This window comes from Oreochromis niloticus, linkage group LG15 (genome assembly GCF_001858045.2).
Source record: "Oreochromis niloticus isolate F11D_XX linkage group LG15, O_niloticus_UMD_NMBU, whole genome shotgun sequence".
Taxonomy (NCBI): domain Eukaryota; kingdom Metazoa; phylum Chordata; class Actinopteri; order Cichliformes; family Cichlidae; genus Oreochromis; species Oreochromis niloticus.
The window spans coordinates 18,913,256-18,928,864 of NC_031980.2; the positions used below are offsets into that span (position 1 = coordinate 18,913,256).

Below are 15,609 nucleotides of genomic sequence, written 5' to 3' on the forward strand. Positions count from 1 at the left end.
TAGTGTCACCAATTCAATAGCAGACTGAATGTGAAATATGATCACGGTCTTCCCTTCTGTTCCATAGTGATAGTGGTAAATAAAGGCCAAAATAATGCTTCATGGCGGTCTCTGACCTTTCTCTTATGAGTCTGCTCAGTTTAGTTTTATTTATATAGTGCCAGTTCACAATAAATATTGTCAAACCTACAGTATTAGAGATAAAACGCAAAGAGATGATAACCTCAGAGCAGAACTCTGCAATGCCTCTTATTTGTTTCATTTGTATTTTTTAAAAAAAGACCCAGACCCAATTTTATCCTATTAGTTTTTGTGCAAAATTTTACCATAAGTACCATATATTTTTGAGTTATTGCCAGAAATATTGTCAAAAATGTCACAAGTAACCCTGACCTTTGACTATCAAAATCTAATCCAAATGAACACAAAGTAGTACAGTGATAGTAAATGTATTTATGTTGCCCCCTTCAAGATTCAGATCACAAGGTCCTTTACATCAAATGCAACCACAGAAAAACAACACACACAAAAAAACAATGAAACTGAATGTCCCAGTGGCAGTTTAAAAAGATGAGTCTTCAGCTGCTTTCTGCTCGAGTCCACTGAGCTTACTGGCCGTAGGCTGGAAGGCAGAGAATTCCTAAAATTGCAAATTCCCTCCAACTTTTAGTTTTTTAGTGTAGATTTGGGGACAAGCCCCGATCAGACCTAAGAGCTGGTAACATATCGCTGCACAAGTTAAATCCTTGAGATCTTGACTGCATTTAGCTGGACTCATAAAGACAGTATACTGACAGTATACTGCTACAGTAATAACACATTTAAAAATAGGTATATGATAATATTGCAAACAATCCAGTGCCAGCACAGTTATAGTTACAGTCTCACTACTCAGTTCATCACGGCTCTCTTCTTTTGATTGATAGAACTTTAAAAAAAAATTCTTCATTGCAATCTTTCAATAAAAATGGTCATTATTTATACTGTATATTCTTTTAGCCATGATAGTCATACAATGAAAACATGATCTCATTGACAGGTGTAAGATTAATAATATTTTCATTGTTAATGTTATTAAATGGAAGAGAAGCATACATCATTTCTGCAGGTGCTTGGTCTGTATGCGCCACGATAACTTTAATTAATTGCGACCGATTGAATAAACGGGAGCAGAAACTGTGTTTTTAATTTAAGATCTTTCTCTCTTTTGTCTTAAATAACCCCAGGGTGTTTGTTTGGATTCCTTTAGCTGTGCATATGTAGGTGGTGGATGACGGTTTAGTGTGGGGCCACTGTGAGCTTTTGATAAGATGACAGCCCCGTGTGACGGAGGTAGCTGAGCCTCTTCTGCTGATAAGGTTGACGCTACGATACTCGCTAGCTTGATCTGGTTTGAAGTTTTCCTACACTCTTGCATTTTTTTTCTTTAAAAGTTGCCCTCTAATGTCACGGTGCAGTGAAGGCCTTTCATTTTTAATTCCCTCGATAATTTCAAGTAAACTCCCTGTAATTAAGAAAAGAATGAATGTTAAATGGGTCTGTCAGCTGAGTGGAAGGAAACTGAATAATTGAAGTGTTGTTTAAACTGGTATAAATTAATTATTTTTTCACTCAGAAGCAGCTGTAAAAGCTGTAAACACAACAGTGACACGTAGATTTAAAATCTAGTGGGTGTTTGTCAGTTTGCCCTCCTTGTTCCTAGGGTGGTGTAAAGCTTTAACAATCAACCTGTATCCCCTCCCGTCAGATCCATCTGTTTTGGGGCAATATTTCCAGTTGTTGGTATATAAAGCGGACCGTGTTATGTGGATCCGGTGCATAAGTAGGACACGGCAAAGCTATTGCATGCATTTAGTATTCCTTTTCCTCTGTTCTTTTTATATTTTGAGGTTATTTTCCCTTAATATTGGCTTTAAAAATCAAATCTAGGAGCTTAAAGATGCTAATATACTCTGCTGAGCTGAGACTAACCAGAGAGATTACATAAGGAGAAGACATGGAGCTCAAAGATTCCTGACCTGGAATCTATGGGAGGATTCTGCAGCAGATGGAGGGAGAAGTATAACTTCATGTGAAGGTGGATTAAAAAAACAAAACTTTTTAAAACCTTATTTCTGGGGACACTCAGCAAACTTTTGAACAAGTTTTCATCAGATTCGACTGATTCTATACATGCAGCTTTCAAACCCTGACGACAATTGAATTAAATTTAACTTAACCTAGAAGAAGTGCCTTAGGTAGTTTAATAGCTGCTGGCTTGCCTCTGGAAAGTCTTGTGGGGTAAACTGCAGATTTGGCTTCTCAACTACAGCCGGTTTCATAATATATTGAGAAATGATTCTACTGTTAAAAATATGAGACAGTGAGAGGTGTTTTAAAGAATTGTAATTTCCTATTTGTTTTAAATAAAATAAGCTGTACTTTCTCAGGAATGATTTTCCTAATGGCCAACGAGTCCTATCTCTAAGTGAAGTAAAAACCTGGTACAGTCGTGAATATTACTGCACCACTTGTCCACAACTGTTTTGTTATGTTGCATTACAGTTACAGGAGCTGTGATTACTTCCCTTTTTTCCTGCACACAGTTTTATGCAGAGTATAAAAAATAAAGAAAGTGAGGCTTTCTTGTTCCTTCTAAGCAGAACTTCAGAAAGTTCAACGCCAGGCTTGTCTTCCACACAAACAGACTTTTCTGTTCTTTTAGCAAAAAAGACAACCAGAGATGGGCTCTTATTTAAATATTTGGCCAGAAATATAAATCGTAGCATATCAAATGTAGACTTGGCCCCGTAAGACAGTATTTTTAATTTTAGATTATGCGACTTATGCGACCCTCAAAGTCTTTTTCAGTACACAGTCAGGAAGATTCGAAGCTAATTTTTAATGATTGCCTTCTTATGTTTAGTGAGGAAATTCAATCAGCTTTGTGTAAATTTCATCTACAGTTTCATTACTGAAATTTATCAAATGTAAACGTAGGACTAGGGAGGAAGCTGCTGTGTGAATATTAATTGTCAGATCACCTCTTAGAGTTGGTCTTTCTATGTGTTTCTCCCTTTCTCTATCCGTCCCCGTGTCTGTGTGATAGAAAAGTAAATAGGTTTTAGTTGGTTGCTCCAGTAGACCCACTTCCATCAGTAAATAAGACAGCTTGGCCCCAGGGCCTTGTCACTGCCTTTTCCAGCTCCTATAGAACATGATGTAGGACGATAATATTAGCCTGACCTGAAATATTATGCAATGAAGCCACACACCTAAGGCTGCTTCCATGATATATACGCTTACTTGGATTGCTGAGTCAAACTAGCCAGGAGAGGTGTCAATTAGAATGATGACAATGTCCTCTCAAAATCAACAAAAAGAGCACAAGAAGTATTACGAGACCTACTCCGTGTTTTCCTCGAGACAGGATTTAAAGGATTAGAAATTACTCATGATTATTCTTTGCCTAATACCACTTAATGTTAATGTACTTTAGCGTGTTGCATAAGCGGGACAACTGTCAGGGGGATAAAAATGAAACTTCCAGCTGCCCGTTTTATTTTGGTGGTGTTCAACTTTCTGGCTCAGAAATTGTCACAGCGCGTTTGAAACTAACGGTGGTTAAAACCTTTCCGATTGTCCCATTTATAATAAATATTAGGACTGCAACTTTAAATTATTGTAACGTTGTTATGCCTCTAAAATCTTTATTAGTCAAACAATTAAACAAAACGCACAAAATTGTTACAGTTATTCATGTAGACTAAGAAAAGTAGTAAATATTACAAAAATAGTTGTTAACTTGCTTTTAGTTGAACATTTCATCCATAATATTGTGCATGGTGCTGTCAAAGCACAATATTGATCATTGTTCAGGAGTTAAAAAAAATACAATAAATTAACAGACAACCCAGTGTGCTTATGGACATTCTGATCCTTTTTTGTGAGTTGGGCTCATGTGGGCTAAATATGTGTTTTGAACAGTGTGATGTCTTGAATAACGCACATCTTATTTTTGTGAAGCTGTTCAGTGGAAGAAGCCTCCAGGGAAGGTTGGATGCGTCTCCTCTGTGGTCACTCCCTGAAGCAACAAAACTCCTTTTTCTCAGACGCCAGCTGTGCTGTCAGCTGTTTCCACTGTATCTAATGCGTTTGGCTGGATGTTGCGTCACTTTCGAGATGTGTTGCAGTGTTTTTGTTTGTCCGCGAAAAATCTTAGTGTATAAAATCTCAAGACCTTGAAAAAAGAAGGCAATTGGACTTCTTTAAGTTTTGTGAAGACGTGTCATCCAACCCAGAAGACCAGGCCTCTCGGTCTTCTGGGGTCCTTCGATAACATGGCGATGGCTTCTGCAGTCTTTTATGCGGTGGTCTGCTGGGAGGTGGCAGCACAGAGAGGGACAGGAAAGAACTTGTAGACTGAAGAGGGCCAGCTCTGTCCTGGCCAGTCCCCTAGACTAGACCACAGAGGAGGAGAAGGAGGGGGGAATGAAGTTTAGCCAACCTAATGTCCATTATGGACAACACCTCTCATCCCTGCATGAGACTGTGGAGGCCCTGAGGACCTCCTTCAGCAGCAGATTGTTATAGCCACGGTGTAGGACAGAGCAGTCAGACATAGGATAAACACCAGCTAAAAAAAATATATATATATTATGATTCCCACTGCACTTTATGCACTATAAAGAATGTCAGTAACATGGTTTTAGTGCGTTTTTGTGTAAATGGTACAATTTCCACAAAGTAAAAATTACTTTTGTATTGTATTTTATTGATTTGGACTTTTAGAAGTTTTTATTTATTGAACTTTTACTTTTTATTTTTCTATTTTTATTGTGTGACAATACTATCTCATTCACTGTGTCTTTCTGACCCTTCCACTGCTATAAAACGTCTAATTCCTCAGTGTGGGATTAATCAAGTCTATATCTATACCTATCTATCTATAGCAGAAGGTGAAGAGCCTGCTCTGCTCATCATTCATTGTTGGAGAATAGTTTGGATTTAGAGTGAGTGTTAACCAAGATAAAATCAAAGAGCACTATAGAGTTGTCTGCACAATAGAGGATCTCAACTAACTTATTCAAACACCCGAAAAAGACACCGCAAACTGGAGTGTAAATAATGAGTGAAGGCGAGGAAAAACAATGCAACAATTGCTAACGTGAATTGGCCAACATCGTCTCGGACGTCCATGAAAACGAGCCTGTACAGCACATTAGCGCATCCATTCAGCTCACAAAGATGCACTGGCGTCACCGGTGCAATCGCATTCCATTTAGCCAGCTTTTGGCAAAAGCTGTGTTATCTCTTCATGCAGTTACTTTTCCAAAGTGGTAATACCTGCACTGTGTGCAACGTACAACCGAGGACACATAGAGGAATCTCACTGCTGTCAGCCACTTTGCTGCAAGTTTTAATCACATTGATTTATAAAGATTAATTAGCATAATGTATGAATGTAGCATATTACGGCAGTGTCCTGTTGATATACTTTTGTTTTTGGTACAGTTTGCTTATAAATGTACTTTATTGTTCATCTAGGACATGAATATGGCTAAATATGAGTGAATATGGAGGGCCGGTTTTGTTTTCATGCAAACATTTGGACAGATTTGAATATGTGAAAGGTTTCTCCTCACATGGCGGTGCATTAAAAACATCAATGAACATTCATGATCTCAATATTTAACAAAGTAACCATGATTATCATTTTGGCCATAATCAAGTATCCCTTATTATACTTGCACCGCAAAATATTAGCAATATGCAGCAAATTTTCCTCCATTCTTTCAGCAACTGTATACAAAATGTTTGTAAGAATTACATGATGCATGGAGGTGCTCGGGATAAACTGGGAATAAGCTGAATTCTTTCCCAGGGTGGGAGATTTACCAGCTGCCACATATCCTCCTAAAATATTGGCAGACTACTGTGTTTATATTCTAAGCCCTCTACTTTGGCAGACTACCAACAGTGATTGGGATGTTCTTTATCAACCAACATTACTAAATCTTTCTTAACCCAAACACTTTAACAAGAAAGAGCCAGAAATAATGAGGTGGATCAGGTCCACTTCTGAGCTTGTATTAGCACCGACAGTCAGCATCTAATTAAATAGCCCTGCCCATGCCTTTCCATTTGTGTAATACAGTTGCTCTCTCCATACAAAGTGTCTTCTAATTTAGATAGTGTTAAAGGGAAGCCAGTATTTAAGACTTTTTTGAAAAGGTCAAGATGTTGATGAAGTGACTTGAAATGTGTGGTAGAAAATGGCCTCTTGACCAGAGGACAGCGCAGAGGAGCGTCGCAAATTGATTTCATATACTGTTGCAAATAAACTGCTTCAGTTTTGGTTTGAAATTAAAAATGACTTTCAGTAAAAGTCTATTATTATCACATTTAAATGCAGGTTTCCATTAGAATGATAATTGAATTGCACATTGACTCTGTAAATGAAGGGCAGACTAATGTTTTCATCCAGCGTCTAGACTGCAGCAGCAGCTTTTCATCATGGTGCAACAATTTCAGTCAGGAGCAATATGTCAGCTGCCCACTTTTCAACACTGATCAATAAATACAAATTGTGCAGCTCACATATGATCTGCTTAGCTGCGTAGAGGCTGTCTCACAGTGGCATTTTGGATGCCATTTCAATACAACTGTTCAGAGCTGAGTGATTAATTTAATAAATGTGCGCCGTCTCATCTGTCTCAATGTAGGTAACAGTAGTGCTGCTCCGTGGCAGGAATATCAAGTCGCCTTCTTCGCCTTCATCCGTGTTCTCCAGATGTTTTTAAAATAGTTTTGAAAAAGAACAAAACTGGTGCTTTTGAGCAAATATCTTAAAATGTAGCCGAGACCGTTTCAGCTCCCGTCCCTTGAGATGCTGTAGATTCAGCGTGTTTGCTAAAATTAAATACAGCCCGAGGCATTGATGGCATCCATCTCTCGTCCTGTCATTTCCACTCCAACTCTTTAGCTCGTAGCACTCACCTCAGCTGTCTATAACCAGCTTATTGCTGTTGAGAGTCACCGACAAAGAACAGGTCCAGGCACATCTATGTTTCCAAATCCAGAGGGAGGATCCTATCCTGGACTTTGGAGTTCGCTAAAAGGCACAGCAAGTGCACTTCTTTTATTTATCAGCTTTCACAATAATTCCCACGTTTTTTCCTTTTGTAAAAAAAATCGATGTTTCTGATTAGCATCACCTTGTTCACCTATTTTCATGAGTTTACCTCGTGTGTGTTTCTTTTATTAATTATATCTGGCTGAAAAAGAACCCGATTGGTGGTGAAAATGCCGAACTAGCTTTCCAAAAACTCTCAGTTAACTCTCAATTATAGGATTATACACTCCAGGATATTTTTGAGTATTACACAGACACAGATGTCTTGTAGCTGTCCTTTAAACTTCCATCATTAAGAGCTTTTTTTCCCCCATCCTAATTCTGATGACTAGAATATGGAAAATGTCCCCTGGAAACTGAATTATCGCCTTATTAAGTTTCTCCAGATCATCTAGAGCTCATTTGGATCTGGATTTATCGACCCCAGCCTTCAGCTGTACCCTGACTCCTGTTAGACATCATTGAATTTAATTTAATCTCAGCCCCATTATAAGCCAATTATCCTGAGGTGAGTCTTGTACCGGGACATGACCTCAGTGTCTTCAGTGGTAGCAGAGAGCTGGAGTCTGATAGTCATATACGGTATGTTATTATCCTGTATAGTAAAGATCATTTAATGTGATACTGAGCACAGATATGGTGGGTGGATAACACCTTTTTAGGCCATATCTACTCAAAAAAGGGGAAAAAAAACAATCCCACACAGACTCCTCTGGTTTCTTTTGGAGCGTACAGCAGTGGCTCCAGTAATGATGTTTGTGTTGCTCCGAGTGTCTGTGTGGTTTCCTCTCTTTAATTGACAGCGCTGACAGGCCACTGGTTGTGCTTCACATCCGCCAAACAAGCTAAAGCGAATTGTTTCCCTGTGGCTTGCCTCTCATTTCAGCCGAGGGCCGGGCCGGGAATGCTCTCATGTGTTCAACCAACAGAAAACTCAAACGGGGAGTGTGTGTTGTTGTTTTTGTTGTTGTTGTTGTTGTTTTCACCCCGCCCACCTTTTGACTATGCCACATTAAAGGTCATCTCTTGTCGGAGAGAGAGAGAGTAAAAAAAGCAAAAAATTTTAAGTTAAGTGATTGAGTGCGTTATCTGGTCATGTGTACGTGTGTGTATGTGTGTGTGTGTGTGTGTGTGTGTGTGTGTGTAAGAGCTACACTGCCATCTGTCTTGCTGGTTTAAGCTTTCGGCTGTTTTTGAAAACACCTGAAGATCTGACTGTGCTAAAAATTCAACACGATGTTCAACATGTTCAAGTTGCTAGATCACACGTACGGGTTTGTATTTTTATTATTTTTATAATGTGAATCATATTAAACAGTTACACCACATTAGGGCTATAATTCTATAGTTTCTTTTGTAGTTTTTGGAGTCTGCCCTGTGCTCCAAGTTGAGTGTTCCTGAAAGAGTTTTTTTGAATCAGCGAATGTTATTTCATTTTTGCAGATGCTGTTAGACAAGGAGATCTAAACCAATGTTGGGCTATATGTCTCACAGTACAGTTTAGAGTCTTATTTTCTCTATCCTCAGCCTGCTCCCCTTTTCTACTCGGCGCTAGCTAATTCACATTGTCCTCTGACAGCCTCTTAAGGTTGGTTATTTGCTGGACAGTTGGATGGATCCATTGCCACAGGCAGTGTGAGGAAGTAAAAGGCTTGTGTGTCTCCTTGTGAGACACACGGGCTTTGCAGTGGGGGTTATCTGCTTGGCCCTGCCTGCAGTGCTTTGAAAGCCCATTGGATGAATGGCAGGGTTTGCCACAGATGCTGCCAGGGTTTTGTGATGGTTGTTTTTCTTTGTGTTGTTTTTCCTTCTTGTCTCCCGTGGCCCTCTACTTCACGCCAGACCTCTCAATGGCTTCTCTGTATGCTCAAATGCTTCTTGTAGAGTGATGCTTCAGCTCCTTGTATCAGTTACGTGACAGTAGAAATACCCATTTGGTGTAAGCCTCTTCCTCGACTCATTTGATCTTCAAATGTCAGGTTTATGTTGCATTATAAACAGCCGTTATTAGCACTCAGTAGCACAGTGATCACAGAAAGAACAATGGTACTTGTAGTCTCAATTTTCCATATTTAATGGGCATACGCTTTTAATGAGCTGCTCCCTTTACGGCTCGCCACAGCAAATCATCTGTCTCAATCTCACCCTGTTCCCAGCATCCTCTTCTGTAACACTGCCCTCTTCGTGTCCTCTTTCACTATGAATCTTCTGTGATTGTCCTCTTTTCCTCCTGCCTGGCAGCTCCATCTTCTTTCCTCAGTACATCCACTTCTTTGCACTTGTCCAAACCAACTCCGCTTTGCCTCTCTGACTCTTATCTCTAAAACTGTTCAACCTAAACTGTTCCTCTAATGGACTCACTGCTAATCCTGTCCATCCTGGTCACTTGCAGTAGAAATCTTAGCATCTTGAATTCTGCATAATTCTCCATACATCATAGCAGGTCTCCCTACCATCTTGTAAACTTCCTATTTGAGTCTCGCTGCTATCCTTCTGTCACAAATGACCCCCTACACTCGTCTCCACCCACTCTACCCTGCCTCCACTCTCTTCTTCGCCTCTCTTCTGTAGTGCCTGTTGTTTTGGATGATTAACCTCAGGTATGTAATACCACAGAAAAACAGTCCACAGAGAAGCACAATAGCCCTCCTTTAGTGGTTAACACATCCACCTGACATGCAAAAGATCCCTGGTTTGCAATCTGTGCCAAATCAACTATGGTGATTCATCTGCTGTGGCGACCCCTCGCAAATAAGGAAGAAGCTTTTATAATAGATCTTTAAGGTTTTACTATAGTCTCTACAATTCTATATACCAAGACATTTTGCTCACCTGGGTTTGATTATTATAGCTTGAAAGCAATTTTCTGTGCCTCTGCTGGTTTTCTGCTCCAGCTGATTTCCTGAGCACTATTTCCTGTTTCTTTTCTGTGAATGTTACATGAGATTGAGCAAGTCTTTGGCTGCAGTAAGCTTTCTGCCAGAAAAACTGATTTGGGTTGTTGGTTTAAACCCAGCACAGATGCCTGTTTAGCCCCGGTCTGTTGTACCATTAAATGTCTTCCAGCTGGCTTTTCCACTGGCTTTTAAAAAAACAACAAAATAATTTGCCCTTGACTTCAATATGCCTTTTATTTATGACACAAATGAGTCAGAGCAATACAGTTAATGAAACATTAAACTATCTAAATATCTGTTTGGCTGCTCTGTACATCTCATGATGCTTATTAGTATTTTCCCACCTTTTATAGATGAACGAGGACGTGCTCTGTGGTTAAAATTTGATGGGGTTCACAGAGGAGAAGGTGAAAAAAGAAAGAAATACACCTGCAATTGAGCATTGTGGGATCATTTCTCTTCATCTCTAACCATAAATAAAAAGGAGAGGAACTTCTTCTGTTTTCAGATCACAGCCTGCAATATACAAACTGTCTGATGCAAGGTCAGATGCGAAGAAGTATTTTTTAGGATGGACTAAATAATTCCACCCATGCTGTATTAAGCAGAAGGCTACACCACAATAGGGATGATTATATCAGTGCTGAAATGACTTTCAGCCTTGAATGCAGCAGCCTTGTGTAAGAATAGACCTCGGAGATATTTCGGGGATTAAAATGTAATAAGAGGCCAGACTTTCAAGAGCTGGGAGTTTAAACCAAATGTTTACAGGGGACATCAGTTAAGCGAGGCGAGCTGAAAGACGCGGTGTTGAACTGTGCTGATAGTCTGCAGTTAGTTGATGTAGCACTGTAACAGTGATTGTGTGGTCCAGATGGGGCAATAGAGCTGTGCTGGCAATGAGAGAGAGACTTTTTACTTTACTTTACTTTTTCATACTGACAACATTACAGTCTATTCAGTATGAGAACTGGTTAATGTCCATCATAAAGGGCAAAGAACTTACCTTGCTACACTAGCAAATAGTGGACATAGATCAAGTAAAACAGCATAAAGCTTTAACATTTGTCTGGTTCATCATTACTTTTTGTAGCTTTATAGGTTGTTTCGTATGTGTAAAATGGATAATAGAAACAGTGTTTGTATTGAAAACCAAAATAAAATCCCTTGTGTTTAGGCCTGGCGGGTCACTGGGCTCATAATACCCTGACAGAAACCCTCACAGGTCCACAGAGCCGGCTCCCCACGGTGCCAGAGTGACGCCGCACAGCAGCATTTCAAGTCAGAGCTTTTAACAAACCTTTTGAAAGGTTATTTTGGCAGCACTGTTTTATTTTCTGGGGTTTTACAATTAAATCAGGAATGGCTTCAGGAATCACTGCATTAGTTTGCATGACAGACTTTAATCATACATAATTATTATTGTCTTTTTTATATATATATATTAGCTGCAGGGCAGTAGAACTCAAACTCACACATCAGAAGTTCCATCATGACATCCATGATCGCATGTGATGCTGTTCTGCACGCTGTTGAATAAAGTGTGTATGCACTGCAGCCAGGAACCTCTGGTTTCTCTTTCCTCCCACCCTATACCCTCTTACAGCCCTGCTGTGTTGCTAGTAAGGCTAAAAATAATGTCAAGTCATGAAGGCTTATGTTTTTGGTGTCTTTCTATTTCCAGACAAGTCATTTAGTTGGTTATATAGTTTGACATTGAGTCCTGGGCTGCAGCTTCGGCTTCCACACAGCACTGTGTGTGTGTCTAAATCAGATATTCAATCTCGATAATTGAAATGGATGGAGTAATTCTGCTGTGGCCTTCCCTCAGGTTTTTGGGGTGGGTGGGTTGGTGTGTGTGTGTGTGTGTGTGGGAGGAGGAGGGGGATGGAGTTGTATCTGGTGTTGTCTGAAATGATGTAGATCACACTCTGCACAGAGGTGGGTGGGGCACAGATAAGGGAGCACCGCTGCAGCTGAAATCGGGGTATCCATCACGCCGATGGACACCCCTTGCAGCCCCGTGTTGTAAGAACTCATCTCCTGAGCCTTTGTTATAGAACCTGGAGCCTGCTTCCACATTAATTAATCACACACACAAACACACACACTCATGCAGCTCAACAGCAAGCCGTCTCACCTGGGCTTTGCACGCCCGCAAGGCCTAGAACAACACGCTGCAGCAGTGCCGCCCATCCTCTTGAAAGCTGTGAGCGAACACACACACACACACACACACACACACACACACACACACACACACACACACACACACACGTGTTTCCTCAAGTCTGTCTAATACCTGGAAGTTCTCAGGCCTGAATTAAAGAAGCGGCCAAACAAAATTTACTGTGCTTGGTGTTATCACAGCTTTCCTTTAAATCCTTCCTTTCTGTATCAGCATCTCATTTTTCAACACTTCCTCACACACACACACACACACACACATGAAGGGTGGAAATGCCTTTCACTGTAACCTTGACAAAATGTGTTGACGCTCGAGTATCTGGCAGCTGAAGTCAAGAGGTTAATGTACTTTGGGATATGTGTGTGTGTGTGTGTGTGTGTGTGTGTGCACGCATGCTTTTTGCCTACGATAACACGATTAGCCAAAGGCTTAGCCATCACTTTTCCTCACCTCCCCTCTGCGACCACCCAGAAAACTCGGTGTAGACTCAACGTTGACATGCTAGTTGGGGCTAAATGGGATCACCAGCAGGGCTGCGAGTGTTCAGATCAGGATCAAATTGCAGGATTAGGGATCAGCCCTGGAGTTTGCATTACATTAATATTAGGATATGGGACACGTTGTATCTTGGAAACATTCTTTTGCTGAAAAAAGGCAGTGAGCTGAGGAGAAAAATTCAGAAAAGGATTTTTTTTTTTAAAAGACTGAATTTTCATAAAATGAAAGCAGTCTTGAGGCCTGTGACACTTTGGCTGCTGTCAGTCTGTAAAAGGCTGAGGCTGCTATTTTTGAGGCAAAGCTGCTGAGTCAGGGTGTTATTTCTGATATTCATTTATCTCTACTGGTAAAGCTGGAAATATGTGTTTCTGCTGGCTGCTCGTTTATATGTATGAAAGTTTAAAAAAGTAGGTAATCTGGTTTGGATGATGATATAGAACCGATGCTTCTCTTGTGAAGCAATTGGCACCTAAGGCTGCTCGATCACAGCAGCACACTATCACAGGTAATTGTTGTATTATCAGAGACAGATTGTATGTAACTGCCAACTTGACCCAAGTCAATCACAGGGCGGTCTCATGATCTCATGAAAACCACCAAACTTTGCTAAAAAAAACAATTTACTTTTATTTAAGTGGATTTCTCAGAATTTTAATAAGTGAAGTGAACTAAAAACTAAATAAAAAATCTGATAATAATATGAACTGAATTAAACATGCCTCGGTGGGGTGGTGGTGGGACTTGAATGAAGGTGTAAAACTAAAGAAAGGGAATGAAGATAATTATTGCAAAACATAATGAGGCACAATTATTTCATCTGGATTATCTCGTTTTAATAATCACTAACTGTGCAGCATGCTGTTCCCTGGCAGTTCTCATTTACTTTTGAGGAACATGTAAGTTAATTGTTTTTGAGTCGCTGATTTATTTCTAAACGCAAAGGAGGTAACATGCAGCGAAGGTTTGTGTTCCAAATTTGACCTGGGCTGTTGCAGGGATATTTCTGGCTGCTCGCATTGCGTCATTGCATTAATCACTTACTTTCTAACTGCTCCGGGGTGTTCATTAACCCTCCACATGCACTGTGAACTTAATTTTTCCTGAAGAGAAAAGTAATTCTTTCAGGCTGTGGAGGTGTGGGCTCAGGCTGGGCTTTTGTCCTCCTCAAAATGATCAAAAATGCAGCAAATTGTGACTTTAAAACAACTCTACATAACATATAAAGATTTATTCAAGAAAACTGTACTCCCCCCCCCTGCTGCCGTTTTCATTCTGCATGCATACTGTATAACGTCAGTTTAGTGTCTTTGCTGAAACCTGTGGTGATGATCAATTAATCAGATGGTAATTTCAATTATGATTTTGGATTCCTAACAATCATAAAAACAAGATAACTGGGATAAAATAATTACTTTTTTTGGAGTCATTCTACTCAGTTCACTAATTAATTAATTTTACATGCAACCATTTCCTTTACGGTACCTTTTGCCACTTCATTTGAATGATATTTAAAGCTAAAAAACACACAAGGTTTGCCTTAACAGTGCATCAGATTTTGAGGTCCTCGGTGGAAGGACAGAGCCCTTGTTTTTCCAGTGCAGTTCAAGGGAAAGTTGACATCGGGGGAGTAAAAGTCTTCAGGCCAAAAGGCGCCACAGATTGAGTCAAACTTTATGTGACCTGCAGTTCTAGAGCTGACTTTATTTTGGGAGGGCACATTTGCTTCACAGGGCTGCTGTGACATAATCTGCTGCTCCACGCTGGGGTTGGATTGTGCACAACAATGAGCTCTGAATAAGTGTGAAAGGCAGACGCGAAAGCTTCATCAAGGAGTTCAGTGTGACCCACAGCTGGAGGGCACAGCTGGCTGTTGAGGCCACGCTTTGTGTTCAGTGTGTTAATGATGTAATCCACATGACACGTGCTCCAGCAAGAGGCAAAGTCTGAACATGTATGTAGATGTTGCATTATCTTTTTCACTTAAAATATAATAATTTAGTTCAAGTGATGAGTTGGAAAATGGAAAGCTTTTCATATAAACAGTCACTGTATATGGGAAATTAAGCACAAGAGCAGTCATCTTTGTTAACTCAATTAAAATGGTGGACTTTTTAACACAAGCTTGCTTTCACGGCCTGCCTCCACAAACTCTGGCATTGCCGCTCTACTTTTCAGGTCCAGATGTTGCAAAGCCAAATGTGACATTTTGGCCCTTTTTTCTCAGCTGGGATTACGCTCCCTCATATTTATCTGCTCAACAGAGCGATGTTTCTTTTGTTTTCATCAAATCTGAACTATTTTCCTCTTTGAATTAAGTTGTTGCTCAGTTGTTCATCTTTCCATACTTTTAAGTTTGAATTAAATATATTTTTTTGCACATCTATACTTGTTTCCATTGTCACATGGACAACCCGTCGCTAGAAATGAAAGCCTATACTTTCCTACACTGTTAGCACATCTTAAGGTTTTCACCTTGTTTTTTATCATTCGGACTTTCATGTTATCCCACACAGATATAAAAAAATACAAATTAGGAATATACTGTATACAGAAATAGGAATAGCTACATGGTAACATGTGTGCAACATGTGTATGCAGTGTAAATGCAAATGTACTAACATGTGAAGTAATGGCTTATAAATATGTAAAGATATTAGAATATTTTTCTTTAATGCTGAGAAATGGAAGCAAGATTAACATTTTGACCTCTCAGTGTTACCTGCTTTTTTGTGTGTGTGTCTGTGTGTGTGTGTGTGTGTGTGTGTGTGTGTCAGTGAGAGAGCAACCACACATTTGTCAATCTTCCTAACTACCTCAGTCACTCATGCACACACCCACATCACAGATTACAGCTCTGACTTTGCTGCCTGATTGCGTGAAGTGAAGGTTATTTTGTTCTGAATAAGCAAACA

At 39.9% G+C, this 15,609-nt stretch overlaps 1 protein-coding gene across 1 annotated transcript in view; it reads left to right on the forward strand.

The window, feature by feature from the left end:
- The window catches only part of man1a1 (mannosidase, alpha, class 1A, member 1), a 148,200-nt gene that overhangs the window by 39,607 nt on the left and 92,984 nt on the right, over positions 1–15,609 (forward strand). The gene's annotated exons all lie outside the window — the stretch shown is intronic.